This window comes from Syngnathoides biaculeatus, chromosome 7 (assembly GCF_019802595.1).
Source record: "Syngnathoides biaculeatus isolate LvHL_M chromosome 7, ASM1980259v1, whole genome shotgun sequence".
Taxonomy (NCBI): Eukaryota; Metazoa; Chordata; class Actinopteri; order Syngnathiformes; family Syngnathidae; genus Syngnathoides; species Syngnathoides biaculeatus.
Window position 1 is genome coordinate 8,940,808 of NC_084646.1, and position 18,669 is coordinate 8,959,476.

Below are 18,669 nucleotides of genomic sequence, written 5' to 3' on the forward strand. Positions count from 1 at the left end.
GGGCACTTGCGGCTTTTAAACGGCTGCGGCCTATGTATGTACCAAGGGGGCACTCGAGCGGAAAAGGTAAGAGTGAGACCGGTGGAATGTATGTGCCGAGGAAGTGACATTTACCGGTCTGGGCCTGTTAGCGCTGCGCTAGCGTGTTACCGCCATTTCTCAGTGATTTTTACCAGTATGTTTTTTTTTTGTTTTTTAAACTGGCCCTGTTAGTGCGGTGCTAGGGTTAGTGCGGCGCAAACGTTAGCATTAAACTCTTTGTGTACCGTCTTTGTAAATATCTCGCGTTTCAATGTGGGCACTTGCGGCTTTTACACGGCTGCGGCCTACTTTTACCGGTTAGGTTTTCCTGTTACTTCTGCGCTCGGGTGCTACAGCCGTGTCTCAGTGATTTTTACCGGTATGTTATTTTTTTTAATCGGCCCTGTTAGTGCGGCGCTAGGGTTAGCGCGGCGCAAATGTTAGCATTAAACTCTCTGTGTACCGTCTTTGTAAATATCTCGCGTTTCAATGTGGGCACTTGCGGCTTTTACACGGCTGCGGCCTACTTTTACCGGTTAGGTTTTCCTGTTACTTCTGCGCTCGGGTGCTCCACCAGTGTCTCAGTGATTTTTACCGGTATGTTATTTTTTTTAACCGGCCCTGTTAGTGCGGCGCTAGGGTTAGCGCGGCGCAAATGTTAGCATTAAACTCTCTGTGTACCGTCTTTGTGTTTCAATGTTGGGCACTTGCGCCTTTTACACGGCTGCGGCCTATTTATGTACCAAATGGTATTTCCTTGACGAATGTACCGGCTGAGGCTTATAACCAGGTGCGCTCCGTAGGCCGGGAATTACGGTAAATATCCGTGAGAAAACATGGGTTGACAGAACCGCACGTAACTTTTATTTGACTTTTGTTTCAGGCTAGGAATTTTGCAGCAACCTAATTTTGAAGCCGCGTAGCTAAATTGCTATCTAGCAAAGATTTGGCTAACTCGAGAGCGTACGACAATTTACGCCGTCCACGGCAAGTTTCTTGCAAAGCATTCGTTCTTTTCAAACCACGAAGATGGAGAACACCTAGGCGTTCGCACCGCGGCCGGGAAACCCGCTAGCGAGTCAGCCGACGCCGCGAGGCCCGCTTCAGTTTGATGAACGTCATAATCCTCCGCTTGAAACGGGAAAATCGCCACGGACGGCGCTAATTTATGATCCAGCTCGCGTGCATCTGGATTCGAACACCCGCGGAGAACCTTTGCAAAGAAAAGCACCGGCGCAGCGTGTCGACAAAAAAAAAGAAAAGAAAAAAAGAACACAAACAAGAGATTCCTGTTTTGTTGCGATTCGTCCACGTCTTGTGAGCGCAACTCGTGATCGGTCGCTTGCGCAAGCGGCAGATAAAAACGCAGCGGATGGATTAAGAACGCCGCACACAAATAGAAAAGCGCCGCCGCTTCGAGGTTCCCCGTCGGAGCAGCCGCGGCGTTGCGCGCGCGCCGTCCGGAAAGTGCCGGTCTGGGAGCGCGAAAGGACATTTTTGACCTTTTGTTTTTTGTTTCCGCTTGGAATATCAAACCCCTAAACTTTGCACCCGTCATTTATGAAATTGCCGGAGGAATAAAAATCTTACATCATCTTCGCAGCGACACGCAAACAACAAGCACGCGCTGTCACGAGGACACGTAGCTGCTAATCTGTTGTCATGGAGTTGTCATGCGGTGTGACGTGGGGGGGGGGGGGGGGTCAGGGTTCCATTTTACAGCAGACAAAAGCACTTGAAATTGTGCTACGCCGCTGCGTTTACTGCGCGCGTGATTATTATTATTATTATTATTATACTCTCATTTCCATCACAGTGTCGCTAAAAAAAAAATGCACCAAATATTTCATTTTCCGAGGCAAAGCGAAGAAATGTCCGTTGGGTCACTCTTATCTCGAGGCCCTGCTGTGCGTCACAAATAGGATCGTACATCCATCCGTTTTCTTTGCTGCTTATCCTCACAAGGGCCGCGGGGAGTGCCGGAGGCTGTCCCGGCTGTCAACAGGCAGGAAGCGGGTTACACCCTGAACTGGTCGCCAGCCAATCGCGCGGCACGTAGAGACGAACAGTCGCACTCACAGGTGGGTCCGGGATTGAACCCGGGTCCTCAGAACTGTGAGGCTGACGCTTTACCAGCTGATCCACCGTGGTGCCTCCATAACTAAAGCTCTTCGGTAAATGTAGTTGTATTTCAAATCAATTTTCCCTACTAAAATGAATGGCAATGGCATTAATCCGTTCCACAACATGCAAACTCCACACAGACGGGTCCGGGATTGAACCTGAGACCTCAGAACTGTGAGGCCAACACTTTACCAGCTGAGTCACCATGCTGCCAAAAAGGATCAAATGAATGAAAAAATAGGTGGCATGGTGGGGCAGCTGGTAAAACGTTGGCCTCACAGTTCTGAGGTCCTGGGTTCAATCCCGGACACGCTAAATTGCCCCTCGGTGTGATGGTGAGTTGCGTGATTGGCTGGCAACCGGTTCAGGGTGTACCCCGCCTCCTACCCGTTGACAGCCGGGATAGGCTCCAGCACTCCCTGCGACCCTCGTGAGGATAAGCGGCAAAGAAAATGGATGGATGGATGGATGTTCTGGTCAGGCGAAAATGATCTGGATTATCTTGCTTACATTTTTTTTTAAATATTACAAAACAGGGCAGCATGGTGGACCAGCTGGTAGAGTGTTGGCCTCGCAGATCTGAGGTTCTGGGTTCAATCCCGGACGCTCTAAATTGGCCCAAGGTGTGATTGTGACTGCGGCTGTTTGTCTCCATGTGCCCTGCGATTGCCTGGCAGGCAACCAATTCAGGGTGTACCCCACCCCCTGCCCGTAGCCAGCCGGGATAGGCTCCAGCACGACCCTTGTGAGGATAAGCAGCGAAGGAAATGGATGAATGAAAATCTTGGCTTTCTGCTTTTCAATCCACAAGCCCGCGAATGCTCACAAATTTCATGATGTTACATTTTTACTGCCAGTTTGCTACCATTCTCACCTTTGCTCGGTCGTAAAAAAAAAACAAAAAACAAAACAATAATTGAGCCAGCGCACAACAAAGAGAAAAGTGTATTAGAAAGAAAACAGCAGCGTGAGGGGCGGAGTGATTTTCCGCCAGAAAGCAAGAATATGCTTTTTATATTCATCTCGTTCGAGGTCACACTCCCTTTCAACCTCCGGTAATTGGGTCGCGTGTAGAAAGAGCGACGGATGTGGGTGTGAAACGGAGCGAGGGGGGCCGGGGGTGGAAACGGAGACGTGCGCCTCCATAAAATACATATCATGAGGTCAACCAGTGCGGAAAGATTTACGCCCGTGATTGGCATGCAAGCAGAATTGGCTGCCACGCGAAATGAGAGCCGTCCCAAAAATACGACTCGCTTGTGCAACTTTCTCTGACTGATACGCACGCAACTCGAGATCAAAAGTCGCTCATAACCCATCCGCCCGTCCATTTTCTTAGCCGCTTATCCTCACGAGGCTATCCCAGCTGTCAACAGGCAGGAGGCGGGACACACCCTGAACCGGTCACCAGCCAATCGCAGGGCAAACAGTCGCACTCACAATCACACCTTGGGGCAATTTAGAGCGTCCGGGATTGAACCCAGAACCTCAGATCTGCGAGGCCAGCTGGTCCACCATGCTGCCCTGTTTTGCAATCACGCAACTCACCATCACACCGAGGGGCAATTTAGCGTGTCCGGGATTGAACCCGGGACCTCAGAACTGTGAGGCCAACGCTTTACCAGCTGCCCCACCGTGTCGCCTCCTTCAAAACATAGTCCCATAAAAGTTGTTGTTGTTGTTCACAGTAGTGACTGATACACGCGCAACTCGAGATCAAAAGTCGCTCATAATCCATCCGCCCGTCCATTTTCTTAGACGCTTATCCTCACGAGGTTCACCGGAGTGCTGGAGCCTATCCCAGCTGTCAACGGGCAGGTGGCAGTGTACACCCTGAACTGGTTGCACTCACAATCACACCTAGGAGCAATTTAGAGTCTCGAACCCTCTCCATCCATCCATTTTCTTTGCTGCTTATCCTCACAAGGGTCGTGGGGAGCGCTGGCGCGTATCCCACCTGTCAACGGGCAGGTGACCGTGTACACCCTGAACTGGTTGCACTCACAATCACACCTAGGAGCAATTTAGAGTCTCGAACCCTCTCCATCCATCCATTTTCTTTGCTGCTTATCCTCACAAGGGTCGTGGGGAGCGCTGGCGCGTATCCCACCTGTCAACGGGCAGGTGACCGTGTACACCCTGAACTGGTTGCACTCACAATCACACCTAGGAGCAATTTAGAGTCTCGAACCCTCTCCATCCATCCATTTTCTTTGCTGCTTATCCTCACAAGGGTCGTGGGGAGCGCTGGAGCGTATCCCAGCTGTCAACGGGCAGGAGGGGGGCGGGGTACACCCTGAACTGGTTGCACTCACAATCACACCTAGGAGCAATTTAGAGTCTCGAACCCTCTCCATCTATCCATTTTCTTTGCTGCTTATCCTCACAAGGGTCGTGGGGAGCGCTGGAGCGTATCCCACCTGTCAACGGGCAGGAGGCGGGCGGGGTACACCCTGAACTGGTCGCCAGCCAATCGCAGGGCACATAGCGACAGACAGACAGACCACAGTCCCACTCACAATCACACCTTGGGGCAATTTAGAGTGTCTAATTCATGTTGCATGTTTTTGGGGATGTGGGAGGAAACCGGAGTATCCGGAGAGAACCCACGCAGGCACAGGGGAGAACATGCAAACTCCACACAGTTGGGGCCGGGATTGAACTCGGAACCTCAGAACCGTGAGGCCTGCGCTTTACCATCTGATCCACCGTGCCGCTCGTTCATAATTGATCAGATTTAGAAAAGCTGTAGTGATTGATGAGCCTCAATTTCAAAAGCACTCTAAATTGCCCGTAGGTGTTATTGTGATTTTTTTTTTTTAGGACAAAATCTAACAGGACAAGCCGAAAGAAAAAGAAGAAGAAGAAGAAAGAAGGCTAAACAAGGAAGCTGGTGTAAACCAGCTGTGTGAAAAAAAAACTTCTCATGAAACTCTCCATGACGACACCACTGTAACTTTCACGCAACGAAAAACGTTTCACTGCCTGCGTCGAGCCTGCTCGCCGTCACGCCCCCGAGAGCCACGACCGCACCGTGATTGGTCGGTTCGTCAGCCGCGCGCACAACACTGTAATAGTGCCACTCAAACGTCAGAGCCGCAATATCATTTCACTTTCATCGTAAAGCGGGGGCCGCAAAACATCATCTTTGGGGACCACAGGTGGCCCACGGGCCGCCAGTTTGAGACCGGCGCTATAAAGTAAAGCAAAGGTCAACTTTGGCGTGGCGCTCGTTCTTAACGAAGCTTTTCGTTCCGTGTGAAATGCTGCGTTCAAGCACAACGTTGACGTTGATTACCGGTTCACGTTTGTGTGGTTTTTTTGTTTTTTTTTTGAACGACATCAACTCGGCTTCTTTGCGCTTCAAAACAACCCCTGCAAAGTTTGAACGGACGGAACGAGCGCAGGTCGCAGGTCTCAAGTGACCCCCGAGCCCGCCTCCGTCGGGCCGAGCGCGGCGTATCGGCACGACCATCTCCGCGTTGGCCCGATCCGGCCGTCGTATGGTGTTACAGCACGGCGCCGCCGCCGCAGCTGATCAGCAAAGCCGGGCCTGACACACTGACACACATTCGCGAAGAGAACTTTTCGCCGCGCGTTTGTGGATTCGCGTGGCCCGAGCGCGGCCAATCGGTCCGCCCGCAGCTCAGCACAACAAAGAGTCGAAGCAAAAATCGAACACATTGGAGAAAACGCGAGGTTACGGACGTCCCCGCAATAGGTGAACTCCGCAAAGTGACGGACAGGTGGGGGACAGGGACTGGCCAGACCGAGAATGGGGAAATTCTTTGGATGGTTGAAAATTGAAATTGGACTAAAAAGTAAACATTTTTTTAAGACCCCACTCCCCACCCCCGCTTCCCTGAAACTCTTGAAAAAGCAAAGAAAGATCATTTGGATGCACAAAAACACCAGTTTTTGATCCCCGTCCCCTTCGGATCTCATCCCCGACCTGGAGAGGGCACGTTATCCATATCCATATCCCTCCATCCATATTCTAGTTTTGTTGGGGGAGGCACGGTGGATCAGCTGGAACGCGTTGGCCTCACAGTTCTGAGGTCCCGGGTTCAATCCTGGACCCGCCTGCGTGGCTTTTCTCCGGTTTCCTCCGACATCCCCAAAACCTGCAGCATTAATTGGACACTAAATTGTCCCCAGGTGAGATTGTGAGTATGGCTGTTTGTCTCCATGTTCCCTGCGATTGGGTGGCAACCAGTTCAGGGTCTACCCTGCCCCCTGCCCGTTAACATCTGGAATAGGCTCCAGCACTCCTGTGACCCTCGTGAGGATAAGCGGCTAAGAAAATGGATGAATGGATTTTTTCAAAATTTGGCTTCGCGGGCCACATAAAATCATGTGGCGGGCCGGATCTGGCCCCCGGGACCTTGAGTTTGACACCCGTGATCTAATCTGATTTTTAAGAAATCGCCGCGCCTGAAGAAACACAACCAATTAGGCAGAGAGTTAGACGGACCCATTTTTTCCAAGAAACATGGAAATGAAAACTCTAAATTTGGCTTCGCGGGCCACATAAAATCATGTGGTGGGCCGGATCTGGCCCCCGGGACCTTGAGTTTGACACCCGTGATCTAATCTGATTTTTAAGAAATCGCCGCGCCTGAAGAAACACAACCAATTAGGCAGAGAGTTAGACGGACCCATTTTTTCCAAGAAACATGGAAATGAAAACTCTAAATTTGGCTTCGCGGGCCACATAAAATCATGTGGCGGGCCGGATCTGGCCCCCGGGACCTTGAGTTTGACACCCGTGATCTAATCTGATTTTTAAGAAATCGCCGCGCCTGAAGAAACACAACCAATTAGGCAGAGAGTTAGACGGACCCATTTTTTCCAAGAAACATGGAAATGAAAACTCTAAATTTGGCTTCGCGGGCCACATAAAATCATGTGGCGGGCCGGATCTGGCCCCCGGGCCTTGAGTTTGACACATGTGATCTGATCATATTTTTAAGAAATCGCCGCGCCTGAAGAAAAACAACCAATAAGGCAGAGGGCACGACGAACGTGCGGGTAGTCCTGTTGGGATGCAGGGTACGCACCAGACTTTTTACCAGCCAATCGTGGCGCACAAATGGACAACACCCCCCCCCACCCCCCCCCAAAAAAAAACACTCCCACTGAGACATTTTTGAATCCTCAATGAAGCCCACGTGCATGTTTTCACAATGTGGGAGGAAGCCGGAATACCCACGCGAACACGGGAAGAACACACACGGGAGGACCTCGGCCGAGATTCGAACCCAGTCCCTCTCGTCTGCGAGGCAAGCGCGCCGCCCAGTGCATCACGGCGCTGCCAATCACGTAATTACAATGTACTAATTGGGAAAACGGAACAGTCCAACGTCGGCAGTTAATTAGAACGTCATTCTGCCGGGACCGGAACGATCCGAAATCCGCGGGCCGGCTCGCAGTCCGAGATCCTGAAAATAAATCGGCGGCCGCCCGCTGGCGATCCGAAGTCCCGATCCCGGAACTTTTCTGACACTCCCCCCGGTTTGCCCGCCGGGATCGAAGCCGCGCCGACGGGGTCCTCGCTCCTCCGTGCTCGGGCGTTAATATGGACGATAAACGGCGTATATTGTCATGTTTGCCTTTTTGCCATCATATGAGAATATCATATAGCGCTTAATGGAAAGAGGAAACGGCACAGCACAGGTTCGGCGGAGCGGAACGGAAGCCCTCGTCGCGTCGCCGGCACTTTTACAAGCGCGTCTGAAATACATTAACCTTTGAACCCCGTTACCGCGGCAACCGCTAGTTTTCCTCCCCCCTGAGTGCTCGGGCGAGGCAATCACGTCTTCGCACAATGGCCGCAAACACTTTTGTGCGCGGAGGGAACACACACACACAAAAAAAAAACATAATAATAATAAAAATGGAGGACGTTTATCGGGGAACGCGATTGAGGTGAAAAAAAAATAATAATCCAAAAAGTCGTCATTGAGGACGGGACAAAAGGCCTTCGATGATGGAATTGCGTTCGGCTCCACTGGCCCGATAAACTCCGACACCTACGAGCGGAGCGGCCTCCTGCAGCCTCTCCAGCGTCTCAAAGTACTGAGAAACCGCCGAGGTCCGGCGTATTTGGTGAAATTAGCAATATGAAGCAAACAAAAACAATAACCTAGCCACCTTGGCCGTCGAACTCATTTTTCTCACGCGGGCCACGTTGTCGTTCGGGGTTTCCCTCGTTTTGACTGTGAAACAATAAAAATGTTCAATCGTCTCATCATGTTCATATAATCAATTTATGAAGCAGTTTTGGAATCAGAAACCGAGGCTCATGTGTTTTTCGATTCTTCATGTTTGGTAACATAAAAAAAAATAAAATGCTTGTAATCGCTCAACTTGATCGTTTATGTTGTATGACGATTTGAAATTTTGGTACAGATTTTTACAAGAGGCGGCACAGTGGCCTCACAGTTCTGAGGACCCGGGTTCGATCCCGGCCCCGTCTGTGCGGAGTTTGCACGGTCTCCCCGTGTCTGCGTGGGTTTTCTCCTGGCGCTCCGGTTTCCTACCACATTCCAAAAACACGCAACAGTAATCGTACACTCTAAATTGCCCCGAGGTGTGATTGCGAGTGCGACTGATGTTTGGCTCGATGTGCCCTGCGATTGGCCGGCAACCAGTTCAGGGCGTACCCCGACTCCTGCCCGTTGACAGCTGGGATAGGCTCCAGCACTCCCCGCAACCCTCGGGATGGATTTTTTTAAGAAACATGGAAATTTGGCTTTGCGGGCCACATAAAATCATGGGGCGGACTGGATCTGGCCCCCGGGCCTTGAGTTTGACACCTGTGATCTAATAATATTTTTGAGGAATCACCGCACCTGAAGAAAAACAATCAATAAGACAGAGGCACGACGGACGGATTTTTACACTTGCCTTCGCGGGCCACGTAAAATCATGTGGTGGACCCGATTTGGCCCCCGGGGCTTAGGTTTGACACCTGTGATCTGATCTGATTTTGATTTATTCATTATTACATATTTTTTAAAAAAATGAAAGAAAGGACTCCCATCTTTTGTTTGCTAACAATCCTTTGCCAAGTGGGCATAAGAGGAGCAGCTCCCAGGGCAGCAACGTGACCTGATGCTGGCCTGATGTTCGCAAGTTCGCGATACATAAACAAAATCGGACGCTCGTAACTGCGGCAACACGCAAGTTGGGACACTTGTAAGTCGAGATTCCACTTTGATCGCAAATCACAAAATTATGTGACATCAAGTATATTGGCAGCGCACAAAAAAAAAGTTTGGTTTTGTAACTACACATTTATTACATAGTAGTACACTCCACATATCTACGGTATATATGTATCCGTATAAAGAGCAACTTTTCCGACTATGACTTCGTTAAAACTTTGGCTGTGGAGCTCACGAAGGTTTTTTTTTTTTTTTTCAGGACAGCCGCAGATTCTTTTTACAGGCAAATTGTTCCAGCATCCAGCATAATTTCAATAATGAGAAAAAATGAGGCTGTTATCCAACACCTTTCTGCCGCCACATCACATGGCACGCACTGCGCAGTAATTTATACGTTCATAAATCTGCAAATAAATGCGCCAACACTTTCCGAGGGGGGCGGGGGGGGGGGGTCACATAATGTAAACAAGGAGACGTTCTGTATGAGAATAAATGGCCGGCAGACGTTTTTGCAAACGTTATGTTCCCGACGAGAAGTCGCGGATGAGATGAGTTCAGAAGGGGAGTCGAGTCGGGTTCTTTGCGTTCGCACTCGCGCATGTTGCCCGTATTTTATTTGGCGGGTAACCAACCGCTCCTCTTTGAAGTGGCGAAAGAACCAAAATGTCTTTGATGACCGTCAGGCCGGCCGCACGCCGAGGGATCGAACGCAGCACGTCTTTGCGATGCGCATTTCTCGAGTTTGATTGCGCCTTTTGTGACGGGCAGCCCGAGGCACACCTGTGCAATGAGCGTGCCGTCCAATCGGCAACTGTTCTGATGGAGGCCACGCCCATCGGGTGGGCGGAGCGTCTCGGCAAAGGGGAAGCGCACAGATTTATCATCAATATTTGTGAGAAAAATAAGTGCAAAAACTACAGAAGTGTAATGCTGCCCCCCCCCCCCAAATATATTCACAATCAGGTTATAACGTGATACGTTTCGTGTTATATGATAAATTACTCGTTGCAACGTGATAAATTACACGTCGTAACGTGAAAAGTTTACACAATAACATAAGTGGTTTCACGTCATAATGTGAAACTTTTATGTTACAACGTGATATGCTCGACGTTATGGCTTCCGGGAAAAAACAAAAACAAAACATGAAAAGAAAAATAACTTCGAATCAGTTGGGATAAACCACCGATACGCATTTTGTTCTCTCCGAAATGAAGCCAAAGCGTATTTTTGTAGAATTTTAAAAAAAGAAAAACAAGTGCATAGGTGAATCCATGAGTGAGCTTTTCTTCCTCGGGCGGCGGCCGCTCACAAGTGACCTTTACTGAACGCAGTGCTTACCACTCATCTAAAAAAAAGGGAACAAAAAGACTGGATAGCTCATTGGCTAGCAAAACTGAAGTCGCCATCCGCCATCTTGATACTCCCAAAACAAGCAAGCCGACCTCTGTGCGTTAATCGCCAGTTTCGTGGCTGTGAGAAAAACATTCCACACGTAAGTCAGAAAGATTTACTTTGGTACTGTTAAAGTTTGTTTGTAAAGATTTTTTTTTTAATTTTCTGATGAGCTTAATTCATTTGAACAAAGTTTTGTTTACGGTTGTGGTTATTCACTCTCTGCTTCACCTTTATAGGCCGAGGTTTTTTTTTTTTTTTTGCGAAAAAGCGATGTCAATATTTTCCCAAACTTCATCAGTGGATGAGCAAGAAAACACATTTTCTGTGAAATTTTTGATGAATTTCCTAATACAGAACTCGGCAAATTGGAGTTGATTTCCAAATGAAAGGAAACAAGTTGAAATTTTCTGTTGCGTGTTTAGCATGGATTTTCCTATTGAGAGTCCTTATTTCCAAAAATAGATCTAACTGATTGACTTAAAATTTAATGTTTTTATGACAAAAAATGCTTAGGTTTTTTTTTTTGCTTTGTTATGATGATAGTGCTTCACATCGTATTTTGGGAAAAGTTAACATGTCACGGAAATCGGGCCCGAGGTAATAGGCAAGGTTTCTTGCTCGTCACGGTGTTCTATGTCTTTTCTTTGCACTTGGGCTTTTTTCTCTTACCGAATCAAATTAAAAATCTTTCATGTTAACAGAAGTGAAAAAATGTCAAGCTCACATGACCAGTTTTAATTCTACATGCCAAACTTTATTAAGACAAACCCCCGCCATAATCCAACCTGCAAATCATGTCCTCCACACGTTTTGGGAGTACCAAGATGGCGGCCAACTGCCTTCAACCAATCGACACAATGCTAGACATGAATGCTACCTGATTTGTTGGCCCCTCCCCCAACAAATCATATTCAATTGCTAGTTAAATTCCATCAATTGTGAAAATGGTCCGGTTCCTTTAATAATTCATAAAAGCAAACAACCGTGGTTACATCACCTTGGCAAACTTTCCCAAATGTTCAAGAGTCATGCCAAAAATAATATAATAAACTGACGAAGCAGCAAATTTACCCTCGTGGCTGACCGCTTCCTCCTGCACGGTGGCATTATAGCCGTCCGTTTAAAAAATAAAATACATTTTAAAAAAAACTACATAGATGTGTTCAATTCTGACCCATCACTTGGTCAGTTTGTCTTGTTTTTATTTTATTTTTTTTAACTATGGCCAAAATTTTTTATCGCACAAAATATTTTTCCCAATTATTAAAATAGCAAGTAAAAAAAAAAAAGGAAGCAAACCGAGAGGCACCCGAACAAAAATTGTCATAACAAATTAAGTTGATTAATTAGGTCTTAACTTTGTGCAAAAAAGCTCGAGTAAAATAAATGAATAATCATTTTTAAAAAATCTAATACAAACATGATTTTTTTTTTGTGTGTGACTGTGTTTGGGTAAATACGCAATAGAGGGCCCCCGGAAGACGTTCAGAAGTACATTTTCATTGCAAATGAACATTTCATTCATTCTGTTTTTTGTATTTCATCTTTACGTTCTTCTTTGCTTTGTACAGCACTTTGCGACGTTGTGCAGAACGTAAATTTGTTTTTCAGCAAGGAACAGGTGCAAACGTGACTGCAGTCAGACATCAACATCGCGTCGAAAATAACGTTAGCGCACAATGCCTTTGTCCTCCTTGTCCTTCCATTTGTATTGATTAACTGAGTAAGAACAAAAACAAACGAACAACAACAAAAAACGTCCATTTAAGGTCAATTCTGAGCTCAACACCGCCTTGAGTTGAGTTTTTTCCAGTTACACAGTAACGCAGATAAAAGTACTCGATAATAGTGAAGTACACTATGGTACAGTTAAAGGAATTAATCCATTGTGCATGCATATGCTGCCATCTAGTGTTGAAATTTGTGATTGCATCTCCAATTTTCACTCCAGGATAAATTTTTTTTTAACAGGCTGCAGAGCGCTCTCTAGTGGATAATCATGGCGTTACAACAGCAAAGTCGCAAATTTATTATATTTTTTGTAACAATCACGAAAAATGCCAGTGTGCATTATTACATAATTTGGGTAATAGAGTACCTTGCTTATAGTTTCTACTGACTGATGAGGAACTAAATCAAGTTAAAACAGGAATAAGGATAAAATAAACAAATAAATACTTACATTTTCTTTTGTCCTTATCCTCACAAGGGTCGCAGGAGTGCCGGAGCCTATCCCAGCTGTCAACGGGCAGGAGGCGGGGTACACCCTGAACTGGGTGCCAGCCAATCACAGGGCACATAAGGTAGAGATCAGTTGCACTCACAATCACACCTACGGGCAATTTAGAGTGCACAATTAATGTTGCATGGTTTTTTTTTTTTTTTTTTTTTTTGGGGGGGGGGTTGTGGGAGGAAACCGGAGAGCCCGGAAAAAACCCACGCAGACACCTGGAGAACACGCAAACATGCAATGTGGTGTTGTGTAATGTGCAGTTTTTGTAAAGTAATGAAGGCCGATGTAAGTTTATTATCGTGTAATGTGGGATGTCTTGTAATATACTGTACATCCAATGTAGTACTGGTCGTGGTGTTGTCATGTATTGTAGTGAAATGCAACGTATTGTATTGCAATGAAATGCAATGTATTATATTGCAACCATTTGTAATATAATGTAATACAGTGCAATGCGTTGCGATTTAGTGCCGTGTGATGTAATGAAATTATCGTGCCATTTCATACAGCGTATCGTATTGCAGAGTAATAGAATGCAGTCCTGTGTTGTTAAGGCATTGTCGTGTAATGCGGTAGAATGTTTCAAAGTACACTGGTCCCTCGGCTCTCCAGCACAATCCGTTCCAGGAGGCCGGTTGGAAACCGAAACGTTCGAAAACCGAAGCGTGCTTTCCCATTGAAATAAATGGAAAATGAAATAATGCGTTCAAAGCCTAAAAAAATAGTTTTTTTAAAGCGTTTTTTTTTTTTTTTTTTTTAGCTTTTCCTGATAATAAACTGCATTATAGGAATACATATGTAGTTTAAATACATTATATAATTAAATCATTTAAGAAATAGATTTTTATTTTGCTTAAAATGTACACTTTAGCAGTCGAGTCGAATTTCTGGGTTTTTTCGGGGGTGCGTTCAAAAGCACAACAACAAAATCGTCGTGGGTCAGCTAGTCGGGGTGTTGCAATACGGATTTTATATTTTAAATATCGCAGTTTTTTTTTTTTTTTTAGAACAGATTTGTACGAAAACAGAGACGTTCGAAAACCGAGGCTCCACTGGATTCGTTATCGTGTAACGCTGTAATGTAGCCCAGCGTCATGTGATGTATTGTAAGTTTGTCGCACTGGTTAATTATTTGTAACGTAATGCAGTACCGTAGCATTTTCTATTGTAGTGTACGGTTTTGTAGTACTGTGGTGTAATGTAATATGGAGTTTAGAGGGGTTTTTTTTTTGTTTGTTTATTTTTTAAATCATATCATGTGATTTGACAGAAAACATGATGGCATGATGTAAAGTAATAAAAATGTGGTCTCATGGGCATAGTGTATTACACTGTAGTGTATTGTTTTCAAGTACAATGCAGTGGAGTGTAATGGACTGTAGTGTGTATTGCAGTGCAAGTGTGTGTAGTACAGTAGTGAGATGGCACATGAACACACTTACACAAAAACACACTAACGTAGGCTACTGCACTTTAAGTTACACAAAAAGAATCAAAGTTATGTACCATAATTTCCGGCCTACAAGCTGCGATTTTTTTTTTTACACGCTTTCAACCCTGCGGTTTATGCTGTGTTGCGGCTAAATTGTGCAGTTTTTTTTTTTAACGGCCGCAAGGGGGGGGGCACTCGAGCGGAAAAGGTAACCGTGAGACCGGTGGAATATATGTGCCGAGGAAGTGACTTTTACCGGCCCTGTTAGCGCTGCGCTAGCGTGTTGCTGCTGTGTTACTGACATGTCTCAGTGATATTTACCGGTAAGTTTTATTTTAGCCGGCCGTGTTAGCGTTAGCACTAGCTCGGCGCTAGCCTTAAACCCTTTCTGTGAACCATTTTTCTTTGTAAATATCTCGTGTTTCAATGTGGGCACTTGCGGCTTTTACACAGCTGCGGCGTTTGCATGTACCAAATGGTATTTCCTTTACAAATGTACTGGGTGAGGCTTGTAACCCAGTGCACTCTGTAGGCCGGGAATTACGGTACACACGTGGATGTCCGTCGTGTGATTTGTCACAAGAGACCCCGCCCCCCTCCTACCTTCTGTATTCGACCACAGGACCGGTGTCTCCCTCGAGCTTCGTTGTCGAACTCGAACGCGATCGTCTTCACCTTCAAAACGGATTTCATCAGAATAATCAATTAAATTCCACGGAATTTCCACGTAAGCAGAGAAACACAAACATGACTCCAAGAAATTAAAATCAGCAACTTTACAACTTACGCAAAAAAAGAAAAAAAATGCTAATTTGTTTATGAATTTGTTTTGTGCTTTTCATCCTCACATGCCGATAATTCATAAAACACGCACATAGGCATTGATGAGGGCGTGTTCAACCTCTTTACATTCCACTTAATTATGTCATTATTGTATGTTTTCACATAGAACGATATTTAAGAGTGCTATTTTTTTACATAAAAAAAAAACACATTCGAAACATTTTTGTTGTTTTATTTTTGGGTGGCTGGAACGGATCGATGCCACTTTCACTCATTTCAATGGAGAAGGATGATTTTAGTGTTTCGAGAATAAATCAAGCCTGCCCACCCATCAAGTGTAAAATTTCAAGAAGTGGTGCACGGTTTGTTTTCTGTAAATTACTTTTTTGAAACCCGTTTAAAAATAAATATCTCGAATCATTCAAGCCCCCAGTGCGCGTTCACACCTGTTTTCGTGCGCCAACTTCCTGACTTCCACTTGTAGGGGCCATTTTTTCTTTCTTTTTTCTTTTCCAAAGGTTCTCCACACGCGGACGCCGACACAAACCGATCAACGGCAACAGGCCGGGTCAAGAACTTCTGTCGTTCGGCTGCGCGCGCGGTGGACAATACAAGCGAAGCAATTTCGCGCACAAGAGCCTTTGAACGCGTCGTGGCCAATTTGAGGAACACAGAAAAGTCTTTGCGGGGAGACGAGGGAACAGAGTCAGGTGATGGAGGGCAGGCAAGGATGACAATAAAAAGAAAATGGGGGGGGGGGGCAGCGTGACCACTTTTGTACGGATGATTGATGCGTCGCCTGTTTTTCAAAGTTACAAGTGCAGCCACTTGTGAGCGCTTGGCCGATGAATATCTTTCTTTGATTTGCGAGCAAATATTTTAGCTTCAATTGGCGTTTGATGCCGCGGAACTCAACTCACGTCACAACAAAAAGTTTGCGTGATCGAGTCTTCAAAAAAACAAACAAAAAACAAAAAGAGGCTTCTAAGCTGTTCTTTGACGTTTTCTGTCAAACTGAACATCAAACAAAATGGAAATCGCCGCCGCTTATGTAAAACTACTGCATCACTTTGCCGCAGTAGCTCGTTTAACTTTTAACTTGATGCTAATGCAAAACACCACGGACGGGCAAACGAAACCAGCATCCACATCCTTTTGACGGTGTATATTCAAACAAAGCCTGGGGCAACACAGGTAGAGTGGCAATTTTCAGAATACGTACTAAGACGCATGCGTTCTTCATCCTGGGTAAAAATGATTCATATCACAGCAGTTTACTGGATCACAGTATTTGTTCAATTATTAATCTTAATATCTGCATGAATGTATTATACAGTGGAGCCGTCGAGATTTGCGGATTCACCTTGTCACAGATTAAAAAAACAAAACTCCAATTTTTATTTTATTCAATCTTACACTTGTTAGTGGTCTTTTGCAGCTAATTCAAAATTATCCATCTATTTTCCAAGTCGCTTATTCTCACAAGGGTCAGCATCGCCGGAGCCTATCCCAGCTAACTTCGGGATAAAGGCCGACCACACCCTGAACTGGTCTCCAGTCAGTCGCAGGGCACACATCGGCACCGTCAATGAGCGGGAATTGAACCCACCCCGCCGGCACCAAATTCAGCCGAGTGTACCGCTATAATTAAAATGGCCGCCAATCATCCACTGGGTTCAAGTTTGCACAATAACACGAATGATATTTATTAAGGGGCCCGTGCGGTTGCACACGTCGCACATGTCAAAATGCACTTACGTGTCACTTCCCCCACGGAAGGGGGGCCAACGTGTCCACAGAGGTCTTCTGGGGGGGTCGTCGGGATAATCGGCCACGGCTGGCCTAGCATGCCTCAATCGCGCCGGCGCTCCGACGCTAATGACCCGCTTCCAAGCGCTTATGCGGCGACGTCAACACGTTGGACCCCCGTCGGACCTCCTCTTCCTCGACCCCCCCCCCCCCCCCACTTCCTCCTCCTCCTCCTCGCTTTCTCGCTCCGACGGCTACGAAATAAGTCTGCGGTAAAATAGATGGAAGAACTTTCAAAGGAAAAGACAGAAAACTTTTTTTTTTTTTTTCTGTTTCATTTTCAAAGTTCATTTAAAGTGTTGACTATTCTTTGCATTGTTAATTATTGTTGGTGCATTATTATTCTCGTAATTTTTTTTATATATATAAAGCAAATTAAGATTCCAATACTTGTTTCTGGCTAAATGGATTTATTCTTTTCATTTTGGCAGACAATCTACGGGATACTGAAATTAACCCTTTCCGGGCAGGGGTTGCAAAGTTGTTTAATATATATATAATGTCATGTAATATAATAATATCATATATATATGATAGTTTAATATCGAAAATTTTAAGTCCAGAGGATCATCAGATTTTTCTCCCTGCAAAAAATTTCATTTGGTCCAGAGAGGGTTAAACATCCCGCATCTTGGGACAGATGGAGGAAAAGTTTCAAATCGTTTTTTTTCTACTTCATATTTTATGTCGGATTTATTTGTTTTTTCTTGGGGGGAGGAGTTAGCCAGGTACTTGAAAATATATCACAATTTTGTTGTTGTTTGTCAAAAGAGTAGACGAGCCAATCAAGTGTTTCCGAGCGAAAACGGATTTGGTCTTTGTATTCGGGCTGACAAGTTGTCACAATACGACAACTTTACGTACCGTAATTTCCGGCCTACAAGCCGCGATTTTTTTTTTCCTCACGCTTTCAACCCTGCGGTTTATGCGGCGATGCGGCTAATATGTTAAATTTTTTTTTCGAGGAAGTGACTTTTACCGAACCGGGCCCTGTTAGAGCTGCGCTAGCGTGTTACTGCCATGTCTCAAGTGATTTTTACCAGTATGTTTTTTTTTTTTTGGTTATCATAGCGCCACTAGCGTTCGCGCGGCGATGCTAGTGTTAGGGTGGTGGCACTAGCGTTGGCGTTAGCACGGTGGCACTAGCGCTAAACTCTCCGTTTACCATCTTTCTTATATTTCGTGTTTCATTGTGGGCACTTGCGGCTTTTACACGGCTGCGGCGTATGCATGTACCAATTGGTATTTCCTTTACAAATGTACTGGGTGAGGCGAGGTCGGGAATTACGGTAATCGCCTCACAATCCGAACGGCGGTTGAACATAACGATCGTCGCGACCCTCAAATGCCGTACGAGTGGAAAAAGTTGGAACGTCACGATAAGAGATTCACATTTGGTAGAAATTGAAATGTTATGAGGGCAAAGTCGTATTTTTCCAAGTTAAAGTCGTAGTAAAATGCGACAGAAGTCAATTTCAATCAAGTGGTTAGGAAAAAAAAAGTACAATTCTACTCTTGAAAAATTGCGCCTTTTATTCTGAAAAAGACAAATTTTGTTCCGTTAAGAAAAACACGATATTCTCCCCCATAAAATACACCTTTATTTTCAAATAAAAGAGGACTTTATTATGGCAACAGGAATTTTGCTCTTAAAAATTGACGCTTTTCATGCAAAGATGTCAGATTTATGTGATATGTCA

At 45.7% G+C, this 18,669-nt stretch overlaps 1 protein-coding gene across 1 annotated transcript in view; it reads right to left on the reverse strand.

The window, feature by feature from the left end:
• rorca (RAR-related orphan receptor C a) overlaps window positions 1–17,163 on the reverse strand; it is a 59,150-nt gene extending 41,987 nt beyond the window's left edge. Inside the window, exons 1-3 of the mRNA XM_061826352.1 lie at window positions 16,919–17,163; window positions 14,981–15,052; window positions 12,895–13,044 (exon numbers count right to left, since the gene is read on the reverse strand). The gene's annotated coding sequence lies outside the window, so the exon portion shown is untranslated. The remainder of the gene's footprint in view (window positions 1–12,894; window positions 13,045–14,980; window positions 15,053–16,918) is intronic.
• Window positions 17,164–18,669: the final 1,506 nt, after the last annotated feature.